The sequence below is a fragment of the Crocuta crocuta genome, unplaced genomic scaffold, assembly GCF_008692635.1.
Source record: "Crocuta crocuta isolate KB4526 unplaced genomic scaffold, BGI_CrCroc_1.0 scaffold30, whole genome shotgun sequence".
NCBI lineage: Eukaryota > Metazoa > Chordata > Mammalia > Carnivora > Hyaenidae > Crocuta > Crocuta crocuta.
This window is the reverse complement of record NW_027528345.1, coordinates 14,822,519-14,833,260: the sequence shown is the minus strand read 5'-3', so window position 1 is coordinate 14,833,260 and position 10,742 is coordinate 14,822,519. Positions and strand designations below refer to the sequence as shown.

The 10,742-nt window shown below is 35.8% G+C and overlaps 1 pseudogene; it reads right to left on the bottom strand.

Annotated features, from left to right (window-relative positions):
- Positions 1-250: 250 nt before the first annotated feature.
- Positions 251-1,099, bottom strand: LOC144222988 (glyceraldehyde-3-phosphate dehydrogenase pseudogene; annotated as a pseudogene).
- Between the last annotated feature and the right edge of the window lie 9,643 nt (positions 1,100-10,742).

Sequence of the window (10,742 nt, the reverse complement as noted above, 5' to 3'; positions counted from 1 at the left end):
TTAGATAGCAACATCTGTACATGCACATGTATTTTTCTGGCTGGGTACAGTATACTTTATTGATGGTACATGACAGAATAGGGGTCCTTGAACACCTCTCCTTCTTTGGGGTGTCTGGGATAGAGGAGGGAGTCACCTCTGTGTAGAGGTGAGAAGATTCTCAGTGAGTTGACGGATGAGTTGGGGGCAAGGAATCTCCAGCAGCTAGGAGTGTCTCTCTTTTTCTTTTGTGGTCAGTGGGGCTGGTGGTTCAGGGGGCTCTTAACTCCTTGGAGGCCATGTGGACTATAAAGTCTACTACCCTGTTGCTATAGCCAAATTCATTGTGGTAACAGGAAGTGAGCTTGGCAAATTGGTCATTGAGGGAAATGCCAGCCCCTGCATCAAAAATGGAAGAGTGAGTGTCATTGTTAGAGTCACAGGAGACAACCTGGTTTTCAGTGTAGCCCAGAATTTCCTCGAGGGTGCCCTCTGATGCCCACTGCACCACATTTTGATATCCTTTTGGCAACTCTCTCCAGGCAACAGGTTAGATTCACACCTGACACTTTGAGGGTGGAGACACGAAAGGCCATGCCAGTGAACTTCCCATTCAGCTCAGGGATGACCTTACCCACAGCCAATAGAAATAGGGATGATGTTTTGGAAAGCTCCTAGGTCACCACACAACAGCTTTCCAGAAAAGCCATCCACAGTTTCTAGGTGGCAGTGATGGCACGGATGCGGACATGAGTCCCTCCGTGATGCCAAAGTTGTCATGAATGACCTTAACCAGAGGCCAAATAGTTAGTGGTGCAGAGGTATTGCTGGCAATCTTGAGAGAGTTGCCATACTTCTCATGGTTCACAACCCTCACAAACATGGGGACATCAGGAGAAAAGACAGAAATGATGACCCTTTTGACTCCATGATTTAGATGAACCTCAGTTTAACCAAGAAAACCTCAGTCTGAAGCATGAGGTACTAATATAAACTCTACTTTGGTATCAGTCACAGTAAGTTCCACACATTGAATGTTAAAAAGCAGAAAGCATTTATAATTGTCTGATCACTGCATATGTATTATCACATCTCATCCTCATAGCCATCTTACCATCATTGCTGTATTTCAGGTAAGTAAAATTAGCCTTGCCTTTCTTATATCCCCCACCCCATAACCGCCAGCCCAGTGGTACTATTATGTTTCTGTGATAATACAGTATTGCAAAGGTTTTGAGGGCACAGGAATTCCAGGAGAATTACATTCCAGCAGGTGCCCAGTTCAGAAGTGGAAGCGCTAGATCTCAAAGTTAGCTTTCTACAGCCAAAAGAAGCACTCACACTCAGAGGTGAAAAACAATAACTCTACAATTTTTAATTAGTTACATCTAAAAATAATTTGAAAATAAACCATGTAATCCACTGCAAAGATTAATTTGCCATTTGACATTTTTATCATAAGTATAATAGATCTGAGATTAGATAATCTAGGTAATGGAAATATTGACATTTTAAGATTAAAATTCTTACATTATTTGCTTTGTTTTCATTGTTAAATGTGTCCTACATACAGAAGAGCGTATGAAGTCAGTGGTGTCAATTTAAAATAACTAACAGATATATACATAAATCCACTTCCCAGGCCAACACAGCAAACACCAGAGTAAAACAGAAACTCCCAGTTTTTCTGTCCCCCAAAATACAGAACCCAAAAGACACATCAGCTATACTGATTTTTCACACCACCAAAATTAACCTATCGTTTTGTTTTGTTTTCTGGGTTTGTTTGTTTGTTTTTTTTGGCAGGTTTAGGGAATTAAAAATTGCAAACAGTAAATTTCAGGTGCATGCTTTTGTAAAATTTGACAAAGTCAAAATAAATAATATCTCCATCACTCCAAAACATTTCCTCATGCACCTTTGTAGTCAATCCCTACTCTTTACCCACAGCCCTTAAAAAATCTACATTGTCCTATGGTTTTGTTTATTTTGTATTGTCACAGAAAAGGAATGATGTAGTTTGTAGCTTTTGAGCGTCTCTTTTTTCACCTTGAATAATACTTTTAATATTTATCCATGTATTTGTATATATCATTAGTTTATTTCTTGTTTGCTGGAGTTGCACATCATTGCACACATACAGAGATTCACCAGTTGATGGAAATTATAAAGCTTCAAGTTTCATATTTAGGAAAAAAGTTGTTTTGAGTTGTCTTTGTATTAGTGAAACATTTATGCTTCAGACTTTTACTTAAAGAAGCCCACTTTTTCTAGCACCATTTGTTAAAAAATAATGTGTTGTCATTGAATTCCCATAGCACCTATTTCAAAAGTTTATTGAACAGGGACATCTGGGTGGCTCAATTAAGTGTCTAACTCTATATGGGCTCAGGTCATGAGTTCAAGACTCACATCAGGCTCTACAATGACAATACAGAGCCTGCTTGGGATTCTCTCTTCCTCTCTTTTTGCTCCTCCCCTGCTGGCATTCTCTCTTTCTCTCTCTCAAAATAAATAAATAAATGTAAAAAAATAAACAGAATCAAAAGTTAATTGAACATAGATAGACAGATATGCTTATTTACACATATATATCTACATATATGTTTATATTTGGACTATTTTGTCCCCTGATTTATTTCTTTTTATTTAACCATTGCAATAGTCCCTTAATTAATATACTTCATGACAGATAATTGTTTATTAGTTTTACTGTATAAAAATTCACAGAAAATAATGACTAGATGTAGAAATATGTTAAATTCATTATTTTTTTAAATATTAAAAGACATTTATATTTGTGTCAACACACATTTCAGTGAGAGGTTACTATTCTTTATATATATTGATATATTTTATTTGTTTATATTCTCTATAAAGCTTTTGAAGTGAAATTTATGAGACAGACAAATCTAAAATTTGTATTTTAATTTCTAAATGAGAATTATGACAGACTCATAAATACAGCAGGAAATATTGTCTTTATAATGAATCTTGAGTTTGTAAGAATGGTCTTGTTTCTTTCTTAAATGTTTGGTAGTAAACACTAGTGAAGCCAATTACAAAAGAATCATTTTTCATGGGAAAATTATTAATAAAAGTTTTAATTTCTTTACTAGATACTTTAAAATTTATATTTCTCCTTTATACATCATCTTGATCCACTTAAAAATATTTTATTTAAAAAATCATTAATTTTTGGTAAAAATATTGTTTATTATACAATTGAACCTCTGACCAGGGTTTGGAAATATAGAACTCCCATGTAGCCAACAATCTGCATATAACTCTTGACTCCCTAAAAATGCAGCTGCTAATAGCTTACAGTCAACCAGAAGACTCACTGATAACATAAACAGTTGATTAATATACATTTTGTGTTATATGTGTTACATGCTGTTTTCCTACAATTAAGTAAGCTAGAGAAAAGAAAATGTTATTAAGAAAATCATAAGGAAGAGACAATACATTTACATCACTGTACTTTATTTATTGAAAAAAATCTGTGTTGAAGTGGACCCATGCAGTTCAAGTTCATGTTGTTCAAGGATGAACTGTATATATATATTTTTAAATATCTGTCTGTAGTGCTATCCCTTTTTCATTCCTGATATTTGTGATTTAATGTTGCTGTTTTCCCACTGTTATATTGGTTAGGGTATTGTACATCTTACTAGTCTTTCTGAAAATCAATGTCAAGCCATGTGATCACCTCACACCTGTCAGAATGGCTAAAAGTCAAAAACAAAGAAACGACAAGTGTGGGTGAAAATGTAGTTCTCCATGAATGAACATTCATGTGCTGTCAGTGGGAAGGTGAACTGGCGCAACCACTTTGGAAAACAGTATGGAGTTTCCTCAATAAGTTAAAAATAGAACTACAAGATGATCTGGCAATCACACTACTGGGCATTTACCCAAAAAATATGAAAACATTAATTCAGAGGGATACACACACCCCTATGTTCATTTCAGCATTATTGCCAACTTATGGATGTGGCCAAGTGTCCATCAATAGACAAATGGATAAAAAAAGATGTGGGCTAAATATACAATGGAATATTATTCAGCTATAAAAAAGAATGAAATCTTGCCATCTGCAATGACATAAATGGAGCTAGAGAGTATAATGGAGATAGCAAGATAATTCAGTCAGAGAAAGACAAATACCATATGATTTCACATATATGTGAAATTTAAGAAACAAAACTAAATAGCAAAGGGAAAAAGAGAGAGAGACAAAGACAGAGAAACCAAGAAACAAACTCTTAACTATAGGAAAAAATACTGATGGTTACCAGAGGGGAGGAGGGGAGGTGCCTGGGGAGATGGGGGAAATAAAGGAAGGGGATTAGAGAGTATACTTATCATGACAAGCATGTAATAAGGTATACAAATGAAGAATTACTATTTATACACCTGAGACTTATATGACATGTATGTTAACTATACTGGAATTAAAATATAAAACTTAATAAAACATACTAAAATAACCAATAGAAAAAAATGTTAAGCCATGTGAATATCCTACATTATCCATATTTTTCTATTTTATGATTTTTTTAATCTGTATTATTTACCTTCCTTTTTTGTTTTCTCTTTCACTATATTAAAATAGATTAATCTAGTTGTTCTTGGTTTTTCTTGTTTATAGTATTTACCTATAGTGCTTTGTATATTTCTCTCTCTGTACTTCTTTTACTGCATTGCAGAAGTTTAGACATAACAATGCACTATTTAGTTCAAAATTAGTCAAAATTTAATTTGATTTCTTTTTAATCCATTGAGTTTTAGAAAGTATCTTTAATGTCCATGCCCATAACCCTTCTCAATTAATTATCTAATTGTTATTGATTTCTATATTAAGCTGGCCATCATCAAAGATCGCACACACACTGACTTCAATCGTTGACTCTTTGAGGGTTTCTTTATGTCCCATCTATTGCGAATGACAGTAAATGTTCTTATGTATTTTGAGCACTAGCATGTTTTTATTGCTAATGCCTTTGTGGGATTTTGAGGAATTGGATTCTGGCACATTTTATAGATTGGATAGCTAAGCTCTATTCCATGTGCTTTCTAGTTGCAGAAATTGGAAAGTTCGTATGTCTCCTAATGCAATGGTTTGGCACAGATTTTGTTCTACCAATGAGATCCACACAAACTTAGAATTGGAAAGGGCTCAGTGAGTTGGGGATCAATTTTCTATTCCTTTTGACATTTTTTACTAAGGAAATGTCACCTCTGGAAGCTCATGAATACATGTGGGCTATTTTCTGCAGTATTGTTGAGTCCCTAACTTCCTAGAGAAGTTATTTCAATGGACGAAGAAGCAGTGACATCTTTTGGCTTCCATGTATCTGATCCTTGGACCACAGTTAAGGTTCTGTATTTTTAAATCGGATCACCAATGGTGGCCTATCTTTGTGAATTTTACTATATTGCCTAAGCATCCTTAGCGTGTCACTGAGAAGTTCCTCCAGTCTTTCCAAATTTCACAGACCTCAGTTCACCTTAATTAGTAATTTCCAGTTTAAGATACTTAAACTGTTTACTCTTCCTACACTTACCAAGCTTCTACTAATACTGCGTTATAATAAAGAAAACTTCTGGCCTCATATGTTTTGCTATCTGCACACTAAAAAATTTCTAGATAATTCTAGAAATAATTTTTTTAAAAAAAGAACTATATTTAAGTTATGGGAATATTCAGAGTAAAATGGCATATATAAAAATATACATATATATATAAAAATATAATACTCTGTTTCATTAAATAGAGTATTATGTCTCTAGTTTTACTGTAGTCTTTAGGTCACACATAATTATTGAGGATTTTGTAATACAGAGCATGATCTTTTTACATATCTTACTAAGAGGATTTTGTAATACAGATCATAATCTTTTTACATATCTTACTAAGAATTTTAAAATAAATTTTAATATTATCATTTCTTCCACTATATTTTCAAAGTATTTAGTATTTACACATAAGAAAGCTTAGAATTAGCAAAACATTATCTGACTGTATGATTAGAGGGCCTTTGTAATATCATGAAATACATTGACATCAGGGAATACAGGTAAATCATAATTTGAAGTTAATTTCTATATTTTTTAAAGCATAGGAAATGTAATATATGATGATTTAATATATTCATTCATCTTGAACTTATATATCACGAACGTTTAAATCTGTTTCCTCATGCTTACCATTATGTATGCTATAATAATTACCAAAAAAATTTTCCTTATCAATGAAGGAGATAAAGTCCATACAAATTTCCCAAGGGATACACACAACCAGAGAAGGAAAGCTGCTTGTATTTGGACTATTATTAGATTATTTGCTTTTTTCTGAGATTACTGCCGTCCTCATGGACAACAGCCCTCAAACCTGCACTTCTGTCTCCATAATTGACTTTACGATTACTCTTCTCCCAGTGGAGTCCATCACAGAGGATGAGCAAACCTCAATGTGGAAACATCCTGAAGAAAAGTATCAGAAGTAAAGTATGTACTGTTGATATTCTACCAAGTGATCATGGACTCTGGAGACCCAAGGTTGTTATGGTCCTCAAATACCCATGGTTATCCCATTGTCCTTATTTTAAGATCTATAATGCATAATAGAATACAAGAAAGGAAGTCTCCTTTATATATATTCCTTAAGTCTGCCTGCCCTGACTAAAGTGTGAGAGCCCTTGAATTGATGAGCTTTGATAAAAAGTTATTCATTGTCATATGTGGATTGGGATGTTTAGCCACATCTTTCTCTGCTTCAATGAAAATGGCTAACTTAATAGGTAATACATTTAATGACACAACCACTAATGGAAATAAAATATATATAAGAAGGCAATAGAAATGATTTATTCGGGAACAATATCCTTTACCTGAGAAAATGAACATAGATTTGGAATGAGCTTTAGAAAATGATATCTAGACTTAGTGATTGTTTTGATGTTATTAATTTTAACATAGCAACACCTAATCACATTTTATTCTATTTTCAGAGATGGCACAGTAATAACGGAAATCAAAAAGTTATAGGTAAAAGAAGGTAAAACATTTCTAAACATATTTTGTACTGTTTTTTTTTAAATTTTTTTAATGTTTATTCATTTTTTTTAAATTTTTTTAATGTTTTATTTATTTCTAGGAGAGAGAGAGAGAGACAGCGCGAGCAGGGGAGGGTCAGAGAGAGAGGGAGTCACAGACTCTGAAACAGGCTCCAGGCTCTGAGCTGGCAGTCAGCACAGAGCCCGACGCGGGGCTCGAACCCACGAACCGCGAGATCATGACCTAAGCGAAAGTCGGACGCTTAACCGACTGAGCCACCCAGGCGCCCCAATGTTTATTCATTTTTGAGAGACAGTACAAGCAGAGGTGGAGCAGAGAGAGAGGGAGACGCAGAATCAGAAGTAGGCTCCAGGCTATCAGCACAGAGCCTGATGCGGGGCTCAAACTCACAAACTGTGAGATCATGACCTGAGCCGAAGTCGGCTGCTCAACCGACTGAGCCACCCAGGTGCCCCTGTACTGTCTCTTAATGATTCAGACACTGACAGGCAATCATGATGGCTTAGCTATCATACAGATTATATGCAGTCCTTGTATTTTAGGTTATAGTTTTACTTTAGGTAACGATTTATTTAATGATAAATATACTAGGAATAGAAATTCAATGTGACAAATATCAGATGATATGTTACTTTCTTTTTTTTCTTTTTAAAATTTTTTAATGTTTTATTTATTTCTGAGAGAGAGAGACAGCATGAGCAGGGGAGGGTCAGAGAGAGACGGAGATACAGGATCTGAAACAGGCTCCAGGCTCCAGGCTCTGAGCTAGCTGTCAGCACAGAGCCAGATGCGGGGCTCGACCTGAGCCGAAGTCAGGCGCTTAACCCACTGAGCCACCCAGGTGCCCCTATTATGTTACTTTCTTGGTAAATACTCAGCAAAATTATGATCTAAAATATAATAACTCATTAACTTCTTTCACTGCCTAATAGAATAACAGTCTCATGGACTTAGTATTATCTAATACAAATTCCTGATCCTTCATAACATTTTAATAATATATAGCTAATATTTTAATTTTGCCATTACATGATTTTTTTATTAAAGTTTTTATTTTAATTCCAGTAGAGTTAACATACAGTGTTATATTAGTTTCAGGTGTACAAAACAGTGATTCAACACTTCAATACATCGTTGCTTTGTGCTCATTGTTATGGAATCAGGTCTGGATCAGCCAGCAGAAGAACCAAGTAGCACGGAGATCTGGGAAGGCAGGAGGTTTATTTTACCACGGTGGGCTCAGAGGAGATCATTCTCCAGCGGAATGGGTCCTGAGCATAAACGGAGGTGACAATTTATAGTCTATTTGTGCGGGGCAAGCCGGGTGGGAAGGAACACCTGGAAGGGGGTCTTTGGGCAGGGGCTGAAATTCCCCTATCAGTCCTGTCGGCCCTGTTATAACAGATTTTTCCCTATCACATATTGGTAAGTAAACTCTTAATCCCTTTCACCCATTTCACCCACCCATTGTCTAGAATTTTATGCACATAAGGAACTTCTTCAAACTCATCTAATGACTTCCCCGTAAATGTGTAATGATAGCTGACTGTACTGTCAATAACTAGTAAAGTTTCTTAATGTCAATGATAGTGTTAAAGGTAGTGAATCCTCACTCCACAGCTGCTAAACTAACAATTACAGTAAAAGGTTTGAGCCTACTTTTATTATTGAGATTTTTTATATAATAAATATCTTCTATGTTTTCAGTAGTTTCCTGTTTTTTAGGCCAAAATTAAAACTTCAATCCAAAAGAGAGAGAGAGACATCTCTGGGTCATTGCTCTAAAATGCAACTCCTTCAAACTAAAAAAAAAGATCCACCCAATTCTTTCTTCAAGCACTGTATTGAGAAATAGTTGGTGTAAAATAAACTGTATTCCTTCAGAGTATACAATTCTGAGTTTTGGCAGTTTTATACATCAGTGAGACCCTCACCAGACTAAGATACCTAACTGTTATTTTAAAGTTTTTAAAAATCTATTTATGTAATCTCTACACCCAACACGGGGTTTGAACAGATGACCCTGAGATCAAGAATCGCCTGCTCTTCTGCCTGGACCAGCCAGGCACCACAAGATACAGAATTTTTCTATCACCTCAAAAAGATTTATCATGCCTGTATTTAAATCATGCCTCTTCTCAACCCCNACAGTAACAATTATTTTTTTTTTTTTTTTTTTTTTTTTGGCCTACCATCTGTCTATCTACCTATTTAATCTGCATACAATATGCACTCTTTCCTGGCAGGCTTCTTTTACTGAGTAAAATGAATTTGAATTTATTCATTTTGTCATGTGTATAAGTAATTCATTCTTTTTATTATTCAGTAGCATTCCATTTTCTGTTGTACACAAACACCAAATTTTGTTTATGCACTCTTAAATTGATGGACTTTTGAGGTGTTATCGCCTTTTAAATATTGTGAATAAAGCCAATATGAACACTCACATGATATGTATTTGAACAAGGGCCTACTCCGTCTCTCCCCTCTCCCAGACCAGAATGATAGGAAGAACACAGGCAAGTGCAGAATCTTCTTCCCCTAGATCCCAGTCAAGGGCTACCATATCATCTTAAGAGTGGCAGGCTGAAAACATTTCTTATCCCCTCCACCTCCGCCTGCAGAAACTCTACTCAAGGCAAGAGTGGCTAAAATGTCAGAGGTCTCTACCTCTACCCAGGATCCACTCATAATATAGAAGGTCTACCCCAAGCATGAAGGCCAAGAATTATAGGGCTCCAACTTCAATTGCATCAGTTCAAAGGGTAGAGGTTTTTGTGCCAAGAGAGATAAGTTTAGAAGATCGCGGTGTACTGACCTCAGCAGAAATCTGCCCATAAAACCAGGGTGTCTATGTGAGAAAACTGGGCCACTGCTCCTGCTCTAGTTCCAGAACAGTGGAACAGGTTTTACCTGGAATGAAAAGCAAGCAGTAATAACAGAGGCTCCAGACTCTCGTCAAGTGAACTGACTTTATTTGGGACAAAGCGTGGGAAAATTCTAGCTTAAGTGACTCTCAGACACAATGCACATTTGGTAATAAGACATTAAGAGAAGTCTAGTAGTCCCATGAGAGCAAAAACCTAACTGTAGACCAACTAGATGTTTACTAGAGAGAAGCAGGGAAGGAGACAGCTAAGAAAGCCCTTCTGGGATTGGAACAAACCTCTAAGACTGGCCTTAAAGAACATCCTTGCAGAGGGGTAGAAACAATTGGATCAGACAGTAGAGAAACAAATGCCCCACAAAGTTTCAGAGCAATAGAACAAGAAGAATTTATGGAGTCTCTCTGCTCAGCGGGAAACCTCCAGAGGCACATCAGTCAACAAAATGATCAGGGGAGGACACAGCCAAAGCTAACCAGTTAAAACCACAGTTACCCAAGAGTACACACTAGCCTAAGGTTGTGTCTCTGGGAAGGGACACAAAGGGTTTCCCAGAGCAAATATATTTGAATAATACAGTCAAAAAACCAAAACAGCAAAAAATCCCAACAACAATAAAAATACAAAAATTATTTCAAAAACATATTCTGGAGGTTAAAGGTACAATAACTGACAAATGCTATATAGTTGGAATCAGGCAGTACATACCATTTTCAGATTGGCTTCTTTCACTTAATCAGACATATTTACAGCCGTCTCATGTCCTTTCACTGTTTGAAAGACTTAGCTCATTGT